Source organism: Vombatus ursinus, unplaced genomic scaffold, assembly GCF_900497805.2.
Source record: "Vombatus ursinus unplaced genomic scaffold, bare-nosed wombat genome assembly UNPS02014799.1, whole genome shotgun sequence".
NCBI lineage: Eukaryota > Metazoa > Chordata > Mammalia > Diprotodontia > Vombatidae > Vombatus > Vombatus ursinus.
Genome location: NW_020954577.1, coordinates 26,591,587 through 26,617,135, shown reverse-complemented (window position 1 = coordinate 26,617,135; position 25,549 = coordinate 26,591,587). Strand labels below are relative to the sequence as shown.

General features: G+C 41.3%; 1 protein-coding gene and 1 pseudogene across 1 annotated transcript in view; one reads left to right on the top strand and one right to left on the bottom strand.

Moving 5' to 3' along the window:
- Positions 1-25,549, top strand: part of TMEM108 (transmembrane protein 108) — a 375,444-nt gene that overhangs the window by 188,169 nt on the left and 161,726 nt on the right. The window lies entirely within an intron of this gene.
- On the bottom strand, positions 18,110-18,595 carry LOC114050529 (annotated as a pseudogene).

Sequence of the window (25,549 nt, the reverse complement as noted above, 5' to 3'; positions counted from 1 at the left end):
AGTAGTAGTAGTAGTAGTAGTAGTAGTAGTAGTAGTAGTAGTAGTAGTAGTAGTAGTAATTGTAGTAGTAGCATAGTAGTAGTAGTAGTATATGGGAAAACTGAGGCTGAGAGAGGGTAAGTGATTTGGTCATGCTCACACAGCTTATAAGTATCTGAGGCAGAATTTGAATTCTGGTCTTTTTGATTTCATGTCCACAATTTTATACATTATGCCACCTAGTCACTCTATAATATGAACTGTGAAGATTTCCAAGTCAAGGAGTGAGGCTGAGTTCTACTTACAACTGGGAAGTAAACCCAGCACTTAGTAGTGATTGAATACCTAAGTGTTTATATTTCTTTGAATCTTGTTTCATTCTTTGTCCCATGCCCCCTATTAGATGCGTGCCATCTGCTGTTTCCTTCTTCAGTGAGAGATGTAAAAGCAGGGGAAAGGAGCTGCGTAAGTAGGATCAGCCATGTCTGGGAGATAAAGATGAGAAAATATGCTCCATCCCGTTCTTCTGAGGGCAGGGAGCTCAAGTCTGAACTCAGAGACCTGCCTTACCCTGTATTTCCAGGTTCTTCAAGGCAGGAAGAGAGGAAGGAGGAGGAGGAAAAGGACCTGGAGGAAATGGTAGAGGAGGGGAAGGATAGCTCACACTTACCTAACACCTTAAGATTTGCAAAGGGATTTACATACATTATCTCCTTTGATTCTAACAACAACCCTGTGAGGTATAGATAAGGAAACTGAGGCAAACAGAGGTTAAATGACTTGCCCAGGGTCCCACAGCTAGTAAGTGTCTGAGGCCAGATTGGAACTCAAGGGAGATGAGTCTTCCCGACTCCAGGCCCATTGTGCTGCCTGGCTGCCCCTCGTTCAGGCCTACCCTCCCTTCATTGTACCTTATGTTCCCAAATTACCTTTGTCAATCCTCCAGCCATCAAAACTATCTTTATCTCAGCTTGTCTAATCTTAGCTCTATTTTAAGAGGATATAGCAGTCTGATTAAGTTAATAATAGCTGACTTTTATAGAGCCCTGTAAGATTCACAAATGCTTTACATGTATTAGTTTATTTGATCTTTCTACTAACCCTATGAGGTGGACACCACAGGTGTTTTTGCTCATGAGTAAACGGAGACTTGGAGTTCACACAACTAGTATTAGAAGCAAGTGGAAGCTGAGTCTTTCTGTCCTCCAAGTTCACGTACTTTTTCAGTGTATCAAGTGCCCTCTCTCTTAATCCAAATTATGGTAGGAATGACTGATGCCTACCCTCCCCCATTCTCTTAGGGGGTATTTGGACTTTTTTTGGGCTGGTGGGGTGGAATTCTTCGGGAAATTCCAACAATCCTGAGAGGTAGAGGTTATGATGATGATGACCACTTTGCAGATGAGAAAACAGATGCCGATGAAGACTGAGAGACTTGTTCATAGTCAAATAGATAGAGCCCAAGGAGATAGTGAAACTCTGGGCTTCCTGACTTCAAGAATTTCATTTCTTCCAGTGTTCTTCCAGTGTTCTTCCTAGTCCTACTTCTATTATCCACATCTAAGCATTACCACTTTAGGGGACTATTCCCCTGATGGCAGCCACTAGAGAAACACTGCCTAAAAAGCCCTGCTCACCCTGCTTAGGGGCTGGCATTTCTAAACCTACTAAGAATTGACAAAATTTCTACACACACACACACACACACACACACACACACACACACACACAATGAAACAAAGCAATTTCAGATTCTAGATGCCTATGCCCCTACTTACTCTCACTAATTCAAAATGATCATAAAATCTGACCCCAAAGAATAGAACTGTGACCATCACAGTTCAGGCTCTTATCACCTCTCACCTGGGCTATTACCATAGCCTCCTAATTGGTTTTTCAGCCTCGAGTCTCTCCTCATGCCAGTTCATTCTTCACATAACTACCTAAGTGATTTTCATAAAGGATAGGTCTAACCAAGTCACCCCCCTTCCACTTTACTCAGTAAACTCTGCTGGTTATTTTGTTACCTCTAGGATTAAATATAAACTCCTCTGTTGGGCATTTGAAGATCTTTACAACCTGTCCTCTTCCAGTATTTCCAGCCTCCTTGCATGCTACTTGCCACCACCCAATCTATGACCCAGCTGCACTGGCCTATTTGCCATCCCTCTCACAGGATGCCCCCATCTCCTCTCTCTTTGTGCTACCTGTCCCCAGGCCTGGAATGCTCTACCTCCTCATTTCCATCTCTTAGAATTCCTGGCTTCCCTCAAGACTTAAGTCAGTTGCCTTCATCTGTAGAGGTACTTTCCCATTCTTCACAGCTGTAAATGCCTCCCCTCTCAGATTACATTCCATACCTGTTCATAGCTTAAGTCTACCTATTTATATCTGTCTTGTCTTCTCTGTTAGAATGTAAGCTCATTGAGGGTATGCTCAGCCTGGTTAAGCTTACAAAATAAAATGGCAGACATGAAAACTTCTTCATTCCAGTCGGTCTTTCTTACTCAGTACTTAACTGTACTAGAATCCTTGCTGTTATCATAAGATGATGGATTGACAACTTCAGGTGACCTTAGAAATAATCTAGTCCAGCCCCTTCATTTTATAAACGAGGAAGCTGAGGCTTAGAGAGGTAAAATAATTTGCCTGAGGTCACCCAGGTAATTAGAGGCAGGGGATGGATTTAAAGCCAGGTGCTTGGACTCAAAAATCCATCACTTTTCTCATTGTCCCTTCAAAGAGTTAATTTGTGGAAACAAGAATTTAGGACTGGTGCACTTTTTCCTTCATTATACAAATATTTGCATTTTTTATGCACAGATATGAGGCCACTGCAGTTCTGAAGTGAAAGTCCTTCACTGAGACTGTTGGTTAAGAGACCATCTTAGGTTAGTGAAGATAGGTAGTTCACGGAAAACCAAGGACATTCAGACCTTTCAAATTTCTAATTCAGATTAAATATCTTTAAAAATTTCCACTGTAATTGAAAATTTACATAAGTCAACAGCTCCCCTGTGTGTACTTGTATTTCCACGTGAAATTAAACGTTGCCAGCGCTCTCTAATTATGGAGGTTGGTTTGGCTCAGGGAAAAGTTAAAGTGTGGAAGCAATTTAAAAGAAAGGGAGTTTTATTACACTCAAGTACATACAGTAAGACAGCTGGAAGGGCTATGTGTTTCTGTCCGTATGTAGGGTTGGGGAGGGTGGAAATCATGCTTGATACCTTAGCTTTTAAGTGCTTTAATTAACAGGATAATTTGTAATTAGCAAATTAATTGCTCTGTGTGTAAATGTTCCTGCTTAAGTAATTCTTACAGATGCTCAAGAAATAGTCTTGTTTGGTCTTTCACTCTTACCTAGCTCAACTCCCCCCTCCCATTCTGTTCGCACAGTGACTTTTGGTACCAAATAGTTTTGTTTTTTTCACTCCCATCTTGCGAAAGTGAACTTCACTCAAACATGTGCCAGCCTGGATTCCAAATTAGTGGAGTCCCATTTATTGAGATTTAACTGCCCAATTATACTTCATTCCTTGCAGCTTTACTAATTGGACTGGAATGACTAGGGCCAGGTAGAGTTGGACGGGAGGCTTTTTGGAGGAAGGGAATTTTCAGCAGAATTTTGAGAAGCCTAATGTTGATGTTGCCTTGAAGCTGCCCTCAAAGCTTCTGTGGTTCTGAATATTCAAATATCATCCTTGTAAGCTAGAAGAAGAGAGCTTCCCACCCCTCAGGATGGGATTCTGGGGACCCATGGGAGCTAGTCATTGCTTGCCACTCAAACCCAGCAAATCCCTTGATGTCTCATTTCTCCAATCTCCTCTCAGCAGCTCATCCATTTCTCTTCTCTCTTCTCTTCTTGCCAAAAGTTTCAGTACTATTTTTTTTTTCTAAATAAGCATCCCCTCTTTGAACACTACCCAGTCTGGACTGCTTTGTCTTTCCTGCAGTACCTCATACAGAGCATTCAGGGGATCCTAGGGCTGAGGACTGGGTTCATTATTCACCATCTCCCCAGCCTAGCCCATTTGAGGAGCACTGTTATTGCTTAAGACATCACAGGATGTCATCCAACTTGTGAGATGATGACAGTCGCTTACTTAATTGGCCCAAAAGGAAGGCATTGGCTTCAGTTGAGACTGCATTAGGGCCCAGCATCCAGTTAATGCTCAACATAGACTTAGTAGTAGTAGTTGCTAATGAGACAGCTATGAACATAATTGTATAGTATTTAGCTTCATATCAAGAGGCAGAAACAAGCTGGGTTTTCTACACCTCAGTTTCCCTGTTTCTAAAATGAAGAGGTTTGACAAGCCCATCTCTAAGGGCCCTTCCAGCCCTAAGACTCTGTGAGATAGCTATCAGACATTTTCCATTGTTACTCCTCGTGTGATTAGTCTGGTTAATGTTCTATATAATGATTTTGCTGAGGTCTTCTTGCTGAGTTAAAGCTTGTACTCCCCACAGCTCAGTAACTTAGCTTGGATGAGAATCCTGGAGGCCTAGGAGATGAAAAGTTTCCGGGGTTTTCTCTGGAAGTTCTTGGTCCCTATGATTTGTAGTGTAAGGTACTTGGCCAGGGTGGGTTGGGAGTAGGGAACCTGTCTTCAATAGAGGGCAGAGAGGCAGAGCCCTGTAATGGCCAGTATCAGAGTCTGAGAGCTGACTTGGAGAATCCCAATGGTACCAGCAAGTAATGAATCACCATGGAGGACCCAAGGAACTTAGAACCAAGGCCCTTTGGCAGTGTTGACTCATTACTAAGACAACTTAGCAGAAGCCCAGCTGCTCTCGCTCAGCAGTGACCTGAGCCATCATTGTCAGGGATGGGGTCCAGCCCCACAGAGACCCTCAAACCCATGAAAGGAAACGTATTGGAAGCCAGAGCCTCCAGCAGGCTTGTTTGTCTGAATCTAAAACTGAAAGATGGATCAATTCCACAATGATTGACGTGTGAACAATGCATGTTTTTAGAATGAAGAATGAATGTTTTGGCTATCACTATGTTAAAAGAGGGCAGCTAGGTGGTGCACTGGATGGAGTGATGGACCCAGAGTCAGGAAGCCTCATCTTCCTAAGTTCAAATCTGGTCTCAGACACTTACTAGCTGTGTAACCCCGGGCAAGTTACTTAATCCTTCAGTTTCCTCATCTGTAAAATGAGTAGGAGAAGGAAATGGTAACTAGTATCTCTGCCAAGAAAATCCCAAATGGGGTCATGAAGAGTTGGATGTGAATGAAATGAATAACAACAAAAATGCTAAAAGTAGGTGCAAATGCCCAAAGCAGGTACAGGGTTCTATTAAATAAATTGTCATCCTTTTCCCCTGTGGCTAAGACAATACAAATAAAAGTAAAAAATGAAATAAAAATAAAGCTAACTTAGGGAACTTAGAAAGAAAAATCCAGGAGGAAGATGCCAGCATAAATAAAATGTCTTCATGATTGTAAAGTGCTTAGCCTGGCACATAATAGCATAATAAATGTTTATTGATTGATTGATTGATTGAAGGTTTGATGGTCCGGTGATCTCATTCATTGGGCACTTTGCCAGTGGGGCAGATTTGAACCTACCTTTGTTTTCTCATCTCATGGGGGATCTCTTGTCTATCTTGTCCCATAAATCTTTCACAAGAGGCCCACCCGCTATGTGGGGGTCTTCCCCTAGATCTTGTAAGGATCTTTCCCGTTGGTTATCCCTGATTCTTTTTGCACAAATCATGGATTTAGAGCTGGAAGGGATACTAGAGACCATTAGGTCCAACCTCATTATTTTACAGATGAGGAAAATGAGACTCAGGTCAAGTTACTTGCCTGAAGTCACGTGGATAATAGGTAGGATTTGAACTTGGGTCCTTTGATTCCAAAACCAGTATTTTTTTTCCTGCCATTTGATGCTAACTTCCCAATCACATTTCTTTCTCTAGTCCTAATTTCCTTTGAAGTCTCTTTTGTGCCACCTTTTCTACAGAATTCTTTTTCCTTTTCTTTTCTTTAATATTTTATCTTCCCCCAATTACATGTAAAACATTAATTTTTAAAATTAAGTTCCAAATTCTCCCCCTTCCTCCCCCACCTTCTCATTGAGAAGGCAAGCAATTTGATATAGGTTGTACATGTGTAGTCATGCAAAACATATTTTCATATGGAATTCTTTATTCAGTTCAATTCACTAAACATTTATTAAGCACCTACTATGGGCCAGGCACTGTGCTAAGCCATGCAGCTATCTGTTGCCTTTTGGGAAATCTACAGCTTTTATTTTTTGGAGATGGTAGAGAAATAGTGCCACCTCTGCCAAAAGGATCCACACTGTACCTCTCCCTCCCCCCAGTCCCCAGCAGGTATTTCAAATACTCAAACTGCATCTTCTGTTACTTTTTCCCCTTTATGGATTTCCTAGAAGTTAATCAGCTGTTGCCGGAAGAGGCACGACATCACTGACAAGCAAGCCTTACTGTATATTCATAGGAGTCATTGTAGATTAAAAAAAATATCATTTTGTGGGTATAATGTTCTTTTCTTCCTGAATGCTCAAAGCATTTCAGGATGTACTCAACTATAAGTAAACACTGAATTAGATGTCAACCCAGACAGGAAAGATTTGCCTTGATGGAGTTTCTCTCTTGGAGCAAAAACGGAACGGGGCAAGAGCAAATTCTCATAATTTGAGGACCTCTTAAAAGTCCAGGATTCTGTCTCCAGAGCAGTAATCATCTTGTGCAGGTAAATTCTCCCGTTTGCATCGTAGATGTCAGTTCGCAAAGCTCTCTGCTCACAATTCCATTTTGAGGTAGAGTGAAGGTATCATTATTCCCATTTTATAGTGGGCAAGGCTGAGACTCTAAGAGATTAAATGATCATCTAGCTACCAAATCTGTGAGGGGGGATATGAAGCAGGATTTCCTGACTACCCTAACCTACTGTCCCATGCCTAGATAGAAGCTGAACTAGGTGGCATAGTGAATAGAGCGTTGGGTCTTGAGTTAGAAAGACCTGAATTCAAGTCTAGCCTCAGACACTTACTAACTGTGTGACCCTGGGCAAGTCACTTAACCTGTACTAGCACCTACCTCCCAGGGTTGCTAATAAGTATCTAATAAGATAATATTTCTAGGATCTAATAAGATAATATTTCTAAAGCACTTAGGTATAGTCCCTGGCACAAAGTATATACTATACATTAGCTATTAGTATTCTCCCCAATTAAATTATAAAACTCCTTGAGGGCAGGGACCATCTTCTGCCTCTTTTTTTTGTGTCCTCAGCACTTAACACTGTGCCTGGCACGTAGTAGGTGTTTAGTAAATGGTTATTAATTGATTGATTGATTGATACTTGGATTCATCTATGGGCTCATCAGAGTGGGCAGTCCCTCCCCTGGTACAAATTGCAGCCCACCTGTGCCCTCTCCTTTTGTGTTATTCTTGTCCATGTGCTTCCATAGAAGATCTCCCCAATGTACTAGAGACCTTCTTGTGGGCCTTTTAGTATTTCATTGATTTGTGTAACGTGTAAGCTCCCTATCTACTCTCCCTCACTCCGTCTAACTCTCAAGAGCCCTTTCCTTGATGAATTTTATGTCACTGGTAATAACCAAGCCTCATTTGGCCACATGTTGGGACCTACATTAGCCCACTATGCAGCTTTACATTTATTTCCCTGTGGGTCACCTGCAACTTGCTTTCTTCTGGGTATGAATGTGGTGGTCACTGATTCACAACCATTGAGCATGATCAGGAAAATTTTGGTGTGAAAAGATGGACTTTGCAGTGGTAAACTAGTGCAGTTTAAGATCATTGAAAGCTTATGTTCAGCAGCATAGTAAAGGACAAGTTTGGCTCCAAAGAAGATATATGAGAAGACACCTTCCCCCCAGCTCCTTTAAAAAGGTAGGAAGTCACTCATATGGGACATTTCCTATGATGTCTGATTTTTATTAATATATTTATTGGTTTTCCTGATTTTTTCTTTTAAAAAAGAATTTTTAAATATTTATATTTATTTAATTTATAAAGAATGGTTCTCTAGTAGAAGATAAGGAGAAGGGTTACAAAGAAAAACGTGGGTGATGTGAAAAAAAGATAACAAGTTAAAAAAAAAAGAAAGATTATCTACCAAAGAAATAGCCTCAGATTCATGTGAAATTCTTTCATTCATTCTTTTTGAGAAATCAAAAAGATTAGCAATAAAATACAAAATAAACTAACATAATTCCATTCACACCCAGATTAGAGACAAGATTTCTCTCCTTTGACCACTGGGCAGAGACTAAGGTCTCTCTTCTATACTTAAGAAACTTGCTAATCATTATCCTTCTGCCATAGCCTTTCCCCCTGTTGTATCCACTGACCTTGACTAGAATATGAACAAGGAAATAGACAGATCTGGGGATAATAGCAATTGTTTTATGGGAGGAGAAAAGCTGCATTAGAATAACAAAACAATTAGAACATACATGGGCCAGCTAGGTGGCGCAGTGGATAAAGCACGGGTCCTGAAGTCAGGAGGACACGAGTTCAAATCCAGCCTCAGACCAAACACTTGACACTTACTAGCTGTGTGACTTCTGGGCAAGTCATTTAACCCCAGTTGCCTAAAAATAAAAAAATTAAAATTAAAAAATAAAAAGGAACATACCAAAGGAACAGATGATGATGGATGTTTATTCACTAACAAGCTCCTGAAAGAGGAAGAGAAGTTGGAAAGCAAAATCTTGATAGTTTCCTCATGCTTCCTTCTTCTAAAGCAAGAAACTGAGGCAGACTGCTGTGGGCCTCTCAGTGCCCATTGAAGTCTCTGGCTCTCCATCCTCAACTGTTTCTCGCCCTTCTCCCTGGATGCTGGGGGTAATCATTACCCCTACGGTTCAGGGTCTCCATTGCCATTTCCAGCTTCTGCGATTGCCCCCAGTTTCAACAGTTGTCACTCTGTACCTATTGCTTCTCCTAGCTGCTGGGAGCCCCCTTCATTGCCCCTGCTGCCACGTGTGCTGCTGACTGCCCACTAGATACTGCTCTTGCCTTTAGAACTCTTCATTTGAGTTTATCCTAGGGTTGGGTAATCTCCTGGAGTTGAGTCTAAGCTTTTCCAAGTTCCTTGCCTAGGAAGATATGAGCAAAACTTCTGTAATTCTCCAGCAGTTCTGTCCCACCGTTTGAGGTGGGAAGGAGGCAGTCACGTATCTTGTTATATAAGACTAATGGTTGAGATACTTCTCAGATAATCTTTCCATCTTTTACCCCAAAATACAACTGGGATTTAAATGTCCTCTGTGCTTAATCCAATAAACATTTACTAAGTGCCTACAATGTGCCAAGTACTGTGCTAAATGCTAGGGACACCAGTTAATGAAGACAGTATCTGCCCTCAAGGAGCTTAAAATCTAAAGGGGGAGAAAACCCACAAAAGGAGGCAAGAGAGCTGGGTGGGGGAAGAAATGAGGGGGTACCTAGCATGGGGGCATCTTGTCCCATAAAGTTGAAACCAGGCAAAGTAGCAATATAAAGTGGAGTGAGCTGAGAGTTCAAGTTCTGCCCTCTATAAAGGAAGGCATTGGGAGGAATTCAGTACTCCATTCTCCACCCCTCCCTCCAGTCAGAGAGGAGAAGAGGCTGAGGGAGGTGGTGTTGGTCAAGACTTGAGTTAACAGCCTGGTAGTGAGTTTAGAAGTGATGAACTTATCCTAGAAATGATGTGTTGTTCCATGGGGTTGAAACCAGGCAGGGCAGTAGATGGAAAATGAAACAAATGATTAGTTCAGTGCAGGTTTCTCTCTTCTGCATGGGCTTTTTTCCCCCTATCTCTCTCTGTCTCCAACTCTATCTCTATCTCTCTGTCTCTCCATCTCCCTGTCTCTGTGTCTCTGTCTCTTGTCTGTCTCTGTTTCTCCATCTTTCTGTGTTTCTCTGTCTCTGTCTTTCTGTTTCTGTCTCTCTGTCTCTGTCTCTCTCTGTGTCACTCTCTTCTCTCTCTTTGTATGTCTTTCTCCCTGCCTCTCACTCTTGTATTTGTTCCAGAAGTTTTCTTCCATTTCTCTCTTCCTGTTCCATGGCAGGGAAGGGTATGTGGATGTGAAGGGGAGAGTGTGAGATGGAGAAACAGTCTTGAAAGAGTTCAAGTTGATTGCCTGCTCAGCATTGATGCCTAAGCCACAGGAGACAGCTGTCCCCACCCTACCACCCACTGTGGGTGGAAATCTATTGCTTTATTATCGTTATTAGTTGTAATGATCACAGGAAATGCCTGTAGCATTTCTATCTATACCTATACCTCCTGTCTTTTCTCTGTGAGCCATTTCCCTGGGTAACTGCAGAGATACTAGATCAGCTCATCTTTATTGATGAGAGCATGTGCCCTTGTTGGCAGGAGGGCATAGGAAAACTGAAGAACATTTAGACAAGAAAACCAAGAATGAGGAAATAGCTTCAGGGAAGGTATGGATGATTATATAATAAACAGTATATAATAGATGACATGTGAAGCAGTTTGCTAACCTTTATTGCTACCTAAACAAACACTATCTATGGAAGCAGGTGGTGAAGGCATGGGAGAGGGGCCTAGGTGAAGCCCATGTCTACCTTTGCCCATCTCTGTGCCTTGGGTCATGCCATCTCCCAGGTCTGAAATGGACCTCACCACCCTCACCACCACTGCTTGAAATCTTTCCTTTCCCTTGAGGTCCAATAGAATGCCACCTCCTCCAGAAAGCCTCCCCTAAAGTCACCAACTGAAAGAGATCTGTCTCATCTCAAATTTCTCACATCAGTTTGTCTCAACATCTTCTTTATATTTATCACATCTTTTTCATACATTTTAAGCTCCTTCAAGCCAGGGTTTCTGTTATTTTTATGTCCCCAGTGCATGTAGAATGCACTTGGTGCTTTTTGAGGGGGGCAGAGATCTGGACCTATGATTTCATTTCCTTACTCCCAGTGAGGAAACCCGCTTCTACCATTGCAGATTACCTACTGCTCTGCAACTTATAAACTTGGGATTTGCCTGGATGTCTCACAACTAGTTTGTATCAGAGGGGAGACTTGAACCTCAATCTTCCTTCCACCATGGCCAATTGTCTTTCCACCATGCTATCCTACCTCTTGAGGCATGTTTGTTGAATTGTCTTGAATTCCTCAGTTTCCTCATCTGTCAAATGAGAGAGGCAATGACTAGATGGACTCAAAAGTAAACAAAAATAAACAAAAAAATTCAAAAGGAGAAACAAACAGGGCAATTTTGTGACTACCATGTTAAATTTAGTGAACACTTAAAAAAAAACAACAGCTGTATACCAGAAGTTCACAGTCGTGTATCCTCTTTTTTGTTCATTGTAAATTGAAATGTACATGTTCATGATAAGTATTCATAACAAAAAGAAGAATTAAAAAAAAGAGAGATTTGTAAAGCACTTTGCATACATTCTCTCTGCTGTGGAAAAAGCATACCTGGATTTCAGCCAGACATTGGCCAATGCTTCCCATGCCATCCCATAGGGAATACACATTAAATGCCAACTGTGTGCCAGGGATTATATTAAATGCTTTACAAATGTTATCTCTTTTAATCACAGACAAGCTGGAAAGGAATGGACCAGATGAGGAGACATTTGAACCTTTCTTTTGAGTTATAGGGTTGGGTAAAGAGATGTTATAACATTTTAGAGAACTTAGTACATTAAATAACCAATTTGGGAAGGGCATGTGAGAGATGTGTATACTAATGAATTGTTGGTTGAATTGAAAATTGGTAGAACCATTCTGGAAAGTAATTTAGATCATGTGAAGAAATTGACTAAAATATTTGACCTAGATAGTCCACTACTAAGCATAGACCACAAGAAAGTTAGCAACAAAAGGAAAGGTCTGATGTACATCAAAATATTTATAGGAACATCTCTTTTATTAATAGTAGCTAAGGCCTGGAAGCCAAGTAAATACTCATTGATTGGAGAATGGCTCAACAGATTGTGGTATATTAATATAATAGAAGATTGCTGTTCTGTAAGAAATAATGACTATGGGGAATATAGCAAAGCATGGAAGACTTATATGACCTGATGCAGAGTAAAATAAGCTTAACCAAGACTGTAAGCACAAGACAAATGAGTTCATCTTTGTAAAAAGCACTTAGCACAGTGCCTGGCTCATAGTAGATGCTGTATCTTCTTCCCCTCCCCCTTCCCTATAAGCAACATATGTGGAAAGAAAAACAAAAAAATCTAAGCTGAATGTTGAGAATGTATAATGACCAAACTTGGCCGCAAAGAGTTTGAGGAGACACCCCCTCTCCACACTTCTTTGCAGAGGTGAGGGACCATGGGTGTGGAACATAGCACCTAATGTCAGGCTGTGGGGTACCTTGGCTTAGTTTTGCTGAGCTGTTTTTCCTCCTCCTTTTTGTTCTTTATTCTAAGGGATAGTCCTCTGGGAGGGGGAAAGAGGAAGGCTACGCTAGGCAATGTCTTGTTAAAAACAAAAGACGGTAATAAAATATATTTTTCCAAAGTTCCTATGTGCCTGCCAGATGCTGGACTAAACACTGAGGATCTAGAGACAAAAATGACCATCCTTGTCCTTAAGGAACTTACATCCTACTGTGGGGATACATTAGGTATAAAGAGTCTAGGATCCTAGACCTTGAGGAAGAGGGGGCTATAGAGGCTGGGGAGTTCAACCCCATTGTTTTATAGATCTGGAAACTGAAGACCAGGGAGGTACAGGTTAAGTGACTTACTCAAGATCATTCAGGGAGTTTCAGAGGTAGATACAAGATATCTTTACCTTGTACAGGAGGGAGAGAGAGAGACAGAGAGAGAGAGAGAGAAGGAGGGAGGGGAAGGGAGAGGGAAAGAGAATGAACATGAATGAACATGAGGCCAGCAACCTTGAAGATCAGAGAGACTTCATGTAGGAGGTGGTATCTGAGCTAGCTTTGGTAGAATATAACGATTCCAAGAGTTTGGGATAAGGAGGTCAGTCAATCAAGAAGACTTTTTTTAAGTACTGCTCTGTATGAGGCACTGTGCTAAGTCTTGGGGATACAAAGAAAGGCAAAACAAAACAAACACACGCATGGTCGCTGCTGTCAAAGAGCTTACATTCTGATGGGGGGAATGCATTCCAGGAATGGGAAATGTGCCAGAGAGTGGATATGAGGAGAGTACTTTGCAAGCATGTAATAGCATGTTGGCTATTATTGTTGTTATCATTATCACCCTCTAAGTTGCCCCTGATCTTTTCCTCTGTGTAAATCGGTTCTCTCCCATATGGTACAGTGGAAAGGATACTGTGTTTGGAGTCAGACAACGTTCAAGTTCAAGCCCTAGCCCTGGGTCTGCTCAAAGCCCAGCCATTGCCGCCTGTGTTCCCATGTCCCTAAGTCTCCCTGAGCTTCAGTTTTGTTTTCTGTGAAAAGAGCCCAGTCTGCACACTGCACTAAGGTCCCTTCCACCTCTAAATTTGTGCTGCTGGGACTGCAGTGACATAGAGAGCCTCATGATAGCCTACAACATTGAATGTACATTAGGTCAAAGGGCCCTTCCCTGAGTGGCTTTAGAACAGGATTTCGGGTCTTCTTTTGGATTCTCTCTCTGTCTTTTTTTTACCAGCCTTTCCTTGTTAGCAGAAGTTAGCTTGGTGGTGAGTGGCCCTTTACCACGTGTTTCTGCCTTTTTACTCAGCAAAGCAAAAAAAAGAGAACAATAAAGAGCTGAGATGGTCTGTGTGTGAAGGAGGGCCAGCATCTCTCATGGATCAATGTCTGCTTTATGTAATATGGACACAGCAGCGGGGAGAACACAGTGCCAGAAGTCAAGTGACTTGAGTCTGCTATTTTCTAGCTGTGTGACTCTAACAAACAAGGTGCCTCCTTTCTTGCCCTTTTCGCTAAAATAATGGGCTTGGACTAACTGTGCAGGGGAGTCACAAGATTGGGGTTCAAAGCCCAGCTCTGTTAGTGCTTGTTTCACTTTAGGCACATCCCACCACTCTCTTGGCCTCCTTTTCCCTCATCTGTAAAATGAGAGGGAGGCTATACTAGATGATTTCTAAGGACCCTTCCAGCTCTAAATATTTGATTCTAAATGCAAGGTCCCTTCCAACTACAACGTATTACAACACTGCATTTTAACATGGATGTGAACACCTCTTGTCAATGCAGGGGCCATTTGTATTTTTGCACACAATGTGAAATGTGCTGACCATGGGTTTCTAGCTTCTAGCTTCTTCATTTTTAGACCTCTCCCAGCACTGTTTATTTAAGAAACCCACTGATCCTGCAATATTAATGAGCACAGACAAAGTTGATTAGTCTTCCCTTTCTGTGCAGTTACTTCGAAGGGGGAAAAAAGACATGACTTCCATCAATATTTAGGAGAACTGCAAGAAACTATTGATATGACACAGTAAATTCTTCTAAGAGCAGTGTGGTAAAGATGCCTGAAAGTATATGATTTGTGGTGTAATTTGGTAGAATTACAGGTGTCCATTGCTTTCCTTTCAAATTATCCAGTCTTTTTGGATCATAAACTACTTACCTTCCAACTGAAAGGAATTCTCTTTAGATATATGGCAAATAAACACTTTCCCACCTAACCTTGTCTCTGGGGCATAAAATAGGCTGCTATGTGGATTTACCTCCTTCCCATCTTCCCCCTTCCTCACCCTTCCCAAGATATAGTTTATTTTCACTGGTGGAATTCTGTCCCTAAAGACTGAAAAAATAAGTTAGAATCATAGACTGACCCTTCATTTTCCAGATGAAATAACCAAAGCCTAGGGCAGTGAAATCACTACCCCAAAGTCACACAACTAATTCATTGTGGGGTTTTGAAGGATGAGAAAAGAAAAAGACTTCTTTTGAAGGTCTACTTAGAGATCTCTTTTTCAAATACACAAATAGTGTTTGGGCTTAATGAATCCATTTAAATGTCCTTTCAATCGAACTGCCTTTACAACCAAATCTTGATTATTCAGGAGCTGATTAAGGAAGAGTTAGATAATACAGGACTTCTCCTCTCCTCGTGCCTTTCACCTTTGGAAAGTTTCAGTGCTAATTAGCATCTACAGCAGAGGACAGAAAAATGATAGAAGGGGAGGGTGAAATAAACATCAAACCATTCTGCTATTACTTATAAGTGAAGATAAAGTGCTTTTTTTTCTTGTCATTAACAAAGGATTTCAATTCTCTTTCCTCAATTGCCAAGGATGATGGAGAGTTCTTCTGAGACTCTTAGAAATGGAAGGGACCTTGGAGCTCATCTAATCCAATCCCTTCCTTTGACATATGAGGAAACTGGCACTCAGAGAAAGAAAGGGATTTGCCCAAGAGCATCTAGCTAGTTAGTGACAGATAATAAACAATGATGATAATAGCAGTGGGAATAGCTGCCATTCGTATAGGGTTTTAAGGTTTGTAAGGCACTTTACAAATCTGATTTCATTGGGCAGATAGGTGCTTGTATCACCCCCATTTTAGGAAACCAAGGTAAGCAGAGATTAAGTGACTTACACAGGTAGTAAATATCTGAGCCTGGACTTGAATTCAGGTACTCCTGAGGCCAAGTCCAGCGCTCTGCCCACTGTACCACTGTACTGTTCCTTCAAGAACTAAAATATAGTTCTCCTCTACCAATGTGAACATCTCCAGCTAGAATCTTTATAGTCATAACTTTCTTTGGTGCAAAGGTTTCCAGTGCAGAGAATGTGCTGAATTTTTCCAGGCACCAGCAGTTTTTTTTTTTAGTTTAGCTATTTCCTCTACACTATGTAGCCACCATGATAACAGTGACAGACCCTTAAATAAACATCAAGAAAAGTACCAGGAAATCCAGGGTGGGGCTGGGATAGGATGTCGGAGTGGTATACCTGTCATCTACAGCTTTTTGTAAATCATATTCTAAAGTAGAAAAGTTGATTTATCATCAGTGTAGTAAAGATCAGGCAATTGATAGAGGACTTCCTCATGACACATTCTATTAGACTTGCAAATCTCAGGTTACAGTTAGAGTTTCCTAAAGGCAGAATGAATGGATCCTATTTGGGCATTCATCATCACCAACTTAGCAGGTGGATTTATTGCCAACGTTCATAGCACTGACAAGATTCTTCTCTCTGCCTGGCTTTTTAAATATGGTACCCTGCTTTCAAATTTACTGGGAGGGTCTTCTCCCTCCCCTTCCCTTTCCCATGTCAGTACTAGGCTGTTTTATTTTGCAATATCTAGTTTTCTGTGGTGCAAGTATAGAGGGCAAGCTGACTGGCAGAGTCGTCAATTTCAAATAATCCCTAGAAGCCAATCACCCCAAATGGAATTTGACCTAAAAATGGAAGTTGTTCCTTGTCACTGGCCTTTTCTCACTACTCCAATCTACTGCTGTCACCTTCCCACAAAACTGAATCTGCTCTTCTTTCCAGCTTTTAACTTTTCTAGGGAAGCGTTTTGTTACCCCTCCAGGTGCTCTGCAAGCTAGCCAAGCCAGCATCTTTGGTGGTCCTCATACCCAATGTTCCATCTTTCATCTGTGCATCTTTGCACAGGTTTTCTCCAATGCCTAACTTTGCTTCCCTCAACACTGAGCTCAAACAAAACCTCCTAAATGACGCCTTTCTTGATTTCGCCCCCCCCAGCTCCCCATATTTCTCCCCACCTCCCACCCCGAATTGCCTTGTATTCATTTCACGTGTACTTTGTTTATATGTTTTCTTCTGAAATAACCTGTAAACCTCTGGAGAGTAGGGACTGTTTCATTTTTTCCTTTTTATCTCCAGCACCTGGCACATAGTACAAATGTTATCTTGAGCTATCATTATCATGAATCATACAGATTTATGAGCATTATTTTTGCTTTACAGACAAAGACATTGAGGTTTAGATAAACTAAGTGATTCCCTCATGGTTATATTGCTTGCAAATGTCAGAGGTAGCATTGAGTCTGAATGCAAACTAGCACTAGTCTAGCCAGTAAGACATGGTGCTGGGCACTGTGAAGATAGAGACAAAAATGAAGCTTTCCTCGCCATTACAGAGTTTACATTGGGATGGTGGGGTGGGAGGTGGTGAGATAATATATACACAAATCAATAAATAACCATGGGGCAGGTAGGTGGCACAGTGGTAGAGTACTTGCCCTGAAGTCAGGAGGATCTGAGTTCAAATCTGGCCTCAGACACTTGACACTTACTAGCTGTGTGACCCTGGGCAAGTCGCTTGACCTCATTGCCTAGCCAAAAAAAAAATAACCAAAAAATGGGGATAGAAACTGGACCACTAATTTTTGAGAGCTCCTAACTGAGGAAACCACCTTTCTACCCAAGCAGGTTTGCACCTTCCCAGCAATTGGCACTCTTAGAAACATGCCTTGAGAATTGAGAAGTCGTATCTTTCCCAGGTTTACACAGCCAGTATATGACCAAGGTGAGACTTAAAGCCAGGTCGTCCTGTCTTTAAGGCCAGCTCTCTACCTTGGTGGTTCAGTGGATAAGAGTGCTGAACCTGGGATCAGGAAGACAGGAGTTCAAATTTTATATGAAACACTTAATAGCTGTGTGACCCTGGGCAAGGCAACCTCTCTCTGCCTTAGTTTCCTCATCTGTAAAATGGGCATAATAATAGCACATGCCTCCCAGGGTTGTTGTGAGGATCAGATGAGATAATATTTGTTTTGTTGGCGTTGTTTAAAGTGAAAGGTAAGTGTTTGTTACAGTATACAGAGGAGGATAGGGTATACAATGAGGCAGTCTGGAACTCTTCTATTCGTGTACTATGTTGGTAACAAAGGCTTGAATGTTAACATTGAAGATATTTACAGAGCTAGACTTTTTTTTGCATATGTCCATTTGTCATGTGGTAGGTTATTCCTTAGAAATTGTATCCTATGAACTAAATACATTCTCATAGTTTACAATAAACTTGTAGCAAAATATGTATCACCAAATAAGATGGGTTTTTTTTTGTTTGTTTTTTGGCAAGGCATTCGGGGTTAAGTGACTTGCTCAGGGTCACACAGCTAAGATATTAGTTTTTAATGCATAATACTTTTAAAATGCCCCAATTTTGTGGCTTCTGAATGTTTAATTACTTGATTCAAACAAGGGAATGGAACAAAAAAAAATCACCAAGACGAGCCTCTTTTAGGATTTTTTATATTTATTCCGTTATACTTTCACATCCTCTCCAATTAGCTGATATACGTAAGTGACAAGTATAGAAGCCCAGATATCCATCAGTACAGAGGAAGGAATGATGTTTGTTTCCAGAGCATTCTATGTTCCAGTGGCAACTCTTAGATTAGTGTATAATTTATTTGCATGTTCAAAGGCCTCAGATTTGTGTGTGTGTGTGTGTCCTGAAATGAGAGTGTCCACGTCAAACTGCCTTTGTAGCAATGCTAAGTTGGCCACATCACCCCATGGAATAACTTGATGTCCACAGATCAATGCAACTTTGAATTGCCCAGCAGCCACAACCTTCACTTCTGGATAATTCAGATTCTCATCAAAGTTTTCTCTACCAATGCGAACATCTTCAGCTAGAGTCTTTAGATAATCATAACTTCCTTTGGTGCAAAGGTTTCCAGTGCAGATAATGTGCTGAATTTTTCCAGGTACCAGCAGTTTTTTTTAATTTAACTCTTTCCTCCACTCTATGTTAGCCACCATGATAACGATGATGGTGATCAAGTATTTATCAAGCTACTGCTTTGTGCAGGGGGCAATGCTTGATTATAAAGATGCAAAGAGAGATGAGATATGGTCCCTGCCCTCAAAAAACTTATAATCTAGATGGAGATAATGAACACATATTTCAGAAGAGAATTAAAATTACAAGAGAGCATATAAGTGCCAAATGAGAGGTGCAGACCCGAACTCTCACTGGAATTTGGAACAATGAGTGATCATCAAAGGTGGAATGTTTGGGCAGACTCCGTAGAAGACATGAGACTTGAGGCAATGCAAGGATTTACTTAGCAAATAGGTTTTCTGATTATGATCACCTCAATTCAGATGAACCTGGCTTGTGGACTGAGGATCAGGAGTGATAGGCTCTGTTCCCAGCTCTGTCACTAGCAACCTTGTGTGATATACAATACGTCCCTTACTCTCTGAGTTGGAAGGAATCAGGCGTTAGGATATAGAAGGTTCCCTCCAGCTTTAAAATTCCATGTTGCCAAAAATTACAAGTGGTAGTTGAGTTTATAAAAATTTGATTTCTCTCCACTGAAAATTGAAGTCTTGGCAGCCCGTGCTTCCTTAAAGACCAAACTGGTTGAATATGTGTATGATTCATCACATGTGGTAAATTGAATAAGAATCTATAACCAATTCTTGATAAATTGGTGTTTATTTTGTATATCGCATGTATTTACTTAGCTATGAACGTGTACAACAGAAGGTAAACTCCTTGAGGTTGAGGCCTGTCTCTTGTACATTCCTTTGTGTCTGCTAGAACAGTACTAGGCACATAGTAGGCAATTTTTTATTGGTCCTGTGATAGTCTTAATATAGGGAGCTCCAAGTAAGGAACTTAGTCTGCCGATGTAGATGGTCACTGAGAGAGCTGACGGTGCCCTGACAGGTTGAGTGGTCTGTGTGGTCTCATACAGTCAGTCTGTGACAGACATTGCTCTTGAACCCAGGGCTTCCTGACTTTAAAGCCTGCTTTCTCTCTACTATACCATGCTGCCTCAATCACCCAAATAAGCATTTTTATGATGATCGATGCTTATTGATCCACTGAGTGACTGATATGGTGATCATGTAAGAGATGGAGGCGGAAAGAGTGCTGCTCATGAGCACCCCCAACGCATGCATTGCCTAGCTCTTCAGAGTCCAGTGTGAAGATTTGTCCTGCTTTTGTCACCAATCACCCTTGCAGGCAGGCACTCCACCCAATAGTCACATGGCAAAGCTGGAGCTCTGATTGACCATGGGATTGGCCAGCATGGAAAGCCCATTAGACATGGCTTTGCCATGTTTTGTGAAGCCCCTCAGCTTTTATTTTCACCTTGCTTGGGAATTTCTTTGTGGGGGGTGAATGGTTTGGAAGAATGAGTATTGGCCTGGGCCTTCAGTTTCCTTGTGTGAGGAACTCCTTGTGCAGAAATGACCCCCGCGATGCAGATCTCAGCACCTGGTCCAGAACTTAGATCCTTAGAGAGTTGCCCAGGGCACTGAGAGTTATTTAACTGGGAGCAAACCACATGCCTTCTCCTAAGCTTCCCATTCTTCATCTGTAAAATGGGAATGATAATTTCTGTAGTACCTACCTCAAAGGATTATTGTGGCTTAAACAAGATCCCATGGGGAAAATACCTTATGACCTTGAAGTACTATGTAAGTGTCTATAATGTACTATATTAATGTCCATTGCTGTTTTTTGTGAGGCAGCTTAGAAACAGCTAGATGGTGCTACAGTGGATAGAGTGCTGGGCCCAGAGTCAGGAACACCTGAGTTCAAATCTAATCTCAAACTCTTCCTAGCTGTGGGACTCTGGACAGTTCCTTAAAGTCTGCCTCAGTTTCCTTAACCACAGAATGGTGGTAATAATAGCACCTATTTCCCAGGGTAGTTGTGAGGATCAAATGAGATAATGCTGGCACATAGTAAGTGCTTAATAAATGCTTGTTTCCTTTCCTTCCCCCTTGTTGTTATTATTATAGCTTGTAACGTGAGAGGCTCAGCATTGCTGGTATAATCTGGCTCTTCCTATTTGAACATCTTCGATTGTCCTTTGTACTTACCTGAGGTCTTTTTAAAGTGAGGGAGGAAAAGCTCACAGCAAAGGGATGAAGCTAGTGACACATGTCAGGTGCTGTCTCTGTAATATTCAGCGAAAGAAATGTGGCAATTTCCAAAAGAGTCGGGCCGTTCCTTTAATATGTAGATAATTCTTTAGCTCATTTAAGCTCATTATTTTTCAGTTAGCAGCTCTGGTTGAGCCATCCTTATGGCTATATTTTTAGAAAGCTTAGATTATTATAGCAACTGTGAAAAAGGGATGGGAAAAGAAATCTGGCTGCCAGCACACAACTCCCCTAATTACATTTCTTGAATTGAATTCCCCTTTTCTTTTCACCCTCAGAGAATATTGTACCCCTGATTGAATACCATCACCCTTGGGTGACTGCTGACAAAGCTGCCAGCTGATGAATGATTTTTTATGGATGCTGGTCCTCCTCATCCAGATGCTTATTCTGTGTAACAGCTGGGCTTCAGGAGAAAGGTTGGGTACCCAGCGTGCCTGGAATGCCATCTCCTTCAAGAAGCTCAATGAACCATTTGAAGAATTGGTCTTGTGGCTGCTGTTTCTCGACAAAGCTTCTAAGAATTATGGGAGTCACTGTGAAAGAGGAGGAAGAGAAGGATGCGGAGGAGGAGGAGGAGCAGGAAGAGCAGGAGGAATTAGAAAAGATGTGAGAAAAGTCCCAAGGAGGTCACGTTAGTAGCTGTGGTAAAAAAAAAAAAAAAATTCAATTGGAATAACAAAGTCTAGGTAGCTCTAATTTTTAGAACAGGATTTCTGAAAATGAGGCTGGTGAGAGAGAAGTTTTAAGAGATTTGTTGAAGATGAAATAAATCTTCAAGAGGCTGCTGGGGAGGGGGAAGGTGGGGGAAGGAGCTTACACATTGTAGGTGGAGTGGGCTGACCTCGACTGCCATGTTCCCCCTACTTCCACTCTATCCAACTGTATGCATAGTTCTTCTGACCTCCATTGGAGCAGTGTTCAGAGCCCTGAGGAAAAGGATTCAGGCTGATTTGAGTTTTGTTTTCCAGAAGTGTGATGTGGGGCATTAAAGTTGAAAATTTAAAAACCCTGGGCAGGTAAGGGTCAAGGTTTCAGGGTGGAAAGGATTGAGAAACAGGAATAATAAAGATAAACTGAAGGGAAAAAATGTCCATGATTGGGACCAGAGTTGGGTCACACATAGAAGATAAAAAGAGGAAAATGGAGGAAAAGAAGAAAGAGAGAAGGGGAAGCAGTTAGGAAATAACTGAATAAATTGTGGTAAGTGAATAGAATGGAATATTGTGTTGGAAGAAATGACTAAAGGGATAGATTCAGAGAAACCTGGGAAGACTTTTACGAACTGACAGAATGGAGGGAACCAGAACCAGGAGAATGATTTATACAGTGAAATTCAGCTGTGAAAGTCTCAATAACTGTAGAGTCATCTTAAGCAATCATTAAGCAATCACGACTCCAGAATTTATGATGAAGCATGCTTCCCATCTCTTGGCAGTGGGTTGATGGACTATAATGGCAGAATGAAACATAAATTTTCAGACATGATCAATGTATTTATTCATTTTGGTTGACTATACTTATTTGTTACAAGGGAGGGCACTCATGCTTTTCACTGGGGGTAGGGTTGGGAGAGAGTGTGAGACTAGTAATAGAGATGCAAAAAAAGGAAAAAAAGAAAAAAATACCACAAAACATTTAAAAAAAAATTTATAGGAGAGAACAAAAGAAGTTTAGAAGGGAACCTAGACAAGCAGGGTAATATTAATGGTGCTGTGTTAAATTAATATCTACTTTTTTAAAAGGTTCATCTGTATGTAATAGAGATTTATTATTTCCTATCCAATCTGTTTTTTGTAGATGGAAATGTTAATATCTATTGCTACTTGCCAAATTCAGAATAAAAAAAAAAGAAAAGTGGGGAGAAATGAAGATAAAGAAAAAAAATTAAGGCCACCCTTGTAACTGTAAGCTCATAGGATGAGGTATATGGGGGAAAAGAGGGGAGGGGACATGTTAATTCATTGGCCTTTTGATCTCTTGGTAAGGACTTTACTCTACCACTACCAATCAGTGTTTTCTATTCAACTTCTAGTCTTTAAAGAGGTAAATGGGGCCACTGAAAAGTTAAATTACTTGCCCAAGGTCACACAGCCATGTATCAGAATTAGAATTTGAACCCCAATCTTCCCAACTTAGGCAAGCTCTCTATCCCACTCCTCCCTATTGAATCTCTGTTATGTGTGTGTTAAATTATAATAATATTCACAGTAGAGCTGGAGAGGACATTGAAAATCATGTATTCCAATGCCATAGTTTTATAAATATCTAATCTAAGGTCGCACACGTACTGTTCAATGCAGTAAACATTCACTGAGCCTCCTGCTGTGTGCAGGCTACTGTGAAAGATACTACAGGAGAATACAAAGATTAATAAAATATGGTCCCTATCCTGCAGTGTGGAGGTAAGACGTATACACAAATAACTTGGTTACAACATGCAATGTGATCATAGAAGTGCCAACCCCAAGCTCAAGAAATGCAGAGAAGACAGATGATTTCAGGTTTGGAGGTGGGGAGAGATCGAAGAGGTAACACTGAACCTAGATCTTGAAGGATGGGTTTTAGGCTGGTGAAGATGGGGAAGGAAAAAGGTACATGGAAGAAGACGAGCAAAAAGGCTTAAGTGGGAAAATATAGACTGCATTTGAGGGACCTTTGAGTAGAGTATGGGGGTATGAAGAGGACTAATGGGGGAAATATAGACTGAAGCAAGGTCATAGAGAACCTTGAATGCCCTGCTGAGGAACTGTCCCTTTATTTGGTAGATGATGAGAAGCCATATGTGGTGTGATCTGAGCTGTGCTTTAAGAGGTGCAGAACGGAGAAGAGGTGAGGAGACCAGTTAGGAAGCTATTGCGATAGCCCAGGCAAGAAGTTAGAGTCTGAACAAAAATGGTGAACGTGGGAATAGGAAGCAGAGACTCTTCAAGGTTGAGCCTCCTGGATGGAGGGAGCACAACAGATTAGGAGAACAGTTCGGCATTGATTCTGGACTTTGGTTTGCGTGTTGTCTTTGGCCTTCTTGATTCTTCTGAAATACCAGATGGGCCATTCCTTAAGTAACAGGCTCACAAATGTGATCCTACACCCCTGGAAAGACCTGCCATTGACAGGGATAAACAAAAATTAACGTGCCCCAGAGGGAGAGAAACTTCAGAATCTAGGGAAGGAACCCACTGGTAATGTTTTTTAAATAAGGGCCGTCCACTAACAAGTACTTATTGAATACTTGTCTATGTTTGTGAGAACTTCATTAGAGACCAAAAGGGACACAAAGTAACATAAGGAATGGCGTTTCCATCCAGTAGCCCTGGGGGAAAGAAGAGAGGCTGTGGAATAGCCAAGACACCGTGCTGTTTATCATTATCATCATAGAATCATAGATTTAGAGCTGGAAAGGACTTCACAGATCATCTAGTCCAACACCCTCATTTTAAAGGTGAGGAAACTGAGACCCAGGGAGGTTGTGACTTGCCCAAGGTCACACAGGTAATACATAGAGGAGCCAAGATTCGTCCTCTGACTCCAAACTGGCTGCTCTTTCATCACTCAGAGCTAAATGGAAATTCAGAGATTGCTGACAGTATTCCTGTAATGAGACTCAGGAAGTACCTGAGGCCTTAAAAACAAGTGAGTTGCCAAAATTTGTGCAGCTTGGAGTCAAAAAGAACCCCAGAATCCTCTGGGTCCAACCCCCTTATTTTACAGATAAGGAAACCGAGGCCCAGAGAAGGGAAATGCCGTAGTCACAGGTAGTAAATATCAGTGGTGGAATTTGAACCCAGGTCCTCTGATTCCAGAACCATTGACCTTTCCAACGTACCTTGTTGTCACATATCATGGAGTGTCAAAGTTGACAGAATCTTTAGGGATCACCTTGAACAACTCTCTCAGTTGACATATGAAGAACCTGAGGCCGAAGGTTGTGTATAAAATAAAAAACAGAGCAGAGACTGAGACCTAGATCTCCGTTCTATGTCCTCTTTACCTTCTCTTCCAAGAACTTCCAGTCGAGATGGGGAGATAAAATTCCTCTTTGTGTCCTCTTGCCATACAGGTGCCAGGCCCCGGTGCCTTGTATAGAGCAGGGGGCTCCATGTATGTTGAAGTCCTTTGAAGTGTGAAAAGAGACCTAACTAAACCAAGTAGAAAGCAATCAATTCTCTCGACTCTGATGTTGTAAACAGCCCAGGAGAAGCAATAAGGCATGGCTTAGGAGATGAGACAACCTTAACTGCCATGCCCTGAAACCCTTAACTGCAATTTTCACTCCTGAAGATTTGGAATAAAGACCTGAGCAGCCAGAACTATTGCTAATTTCAAGTTCTGCAAGAAGTAGGGGATAAATACTGGTCTTTGCAAATTGAAAAGGATTAAAATCAGGAGGGAAAACCCTATTAATTTTAAACTTCTTGCTCTGGCAGCATTGAAATGGTAGTAGGTCGGGACTATGAAGGAAGAGGAAATCCCAGAAACTAGATGGTTTTAGGAAATTATAATGAATTTAGTACCTAGTTCATCAGCCTAAAAATCCTACATCTGGGAGGACGAGTTTGCTCACAGCTGTCCAGCAACCTAATCAAGGCTTTCCAAAAGAATATCCAGGGAGCCCTTTACTCAGGAAAGTAGGAATTCTAAGAGGTTGAGACTCCTGCATGAAAATAGTATAACACGTCAGTAGAATGACAATTCATTCATTTTTGGACTTCAGTCCAGGTCTAGAATTTGACCTTCATGATTCCAGAGCAAAGGAATCCTGAAAGG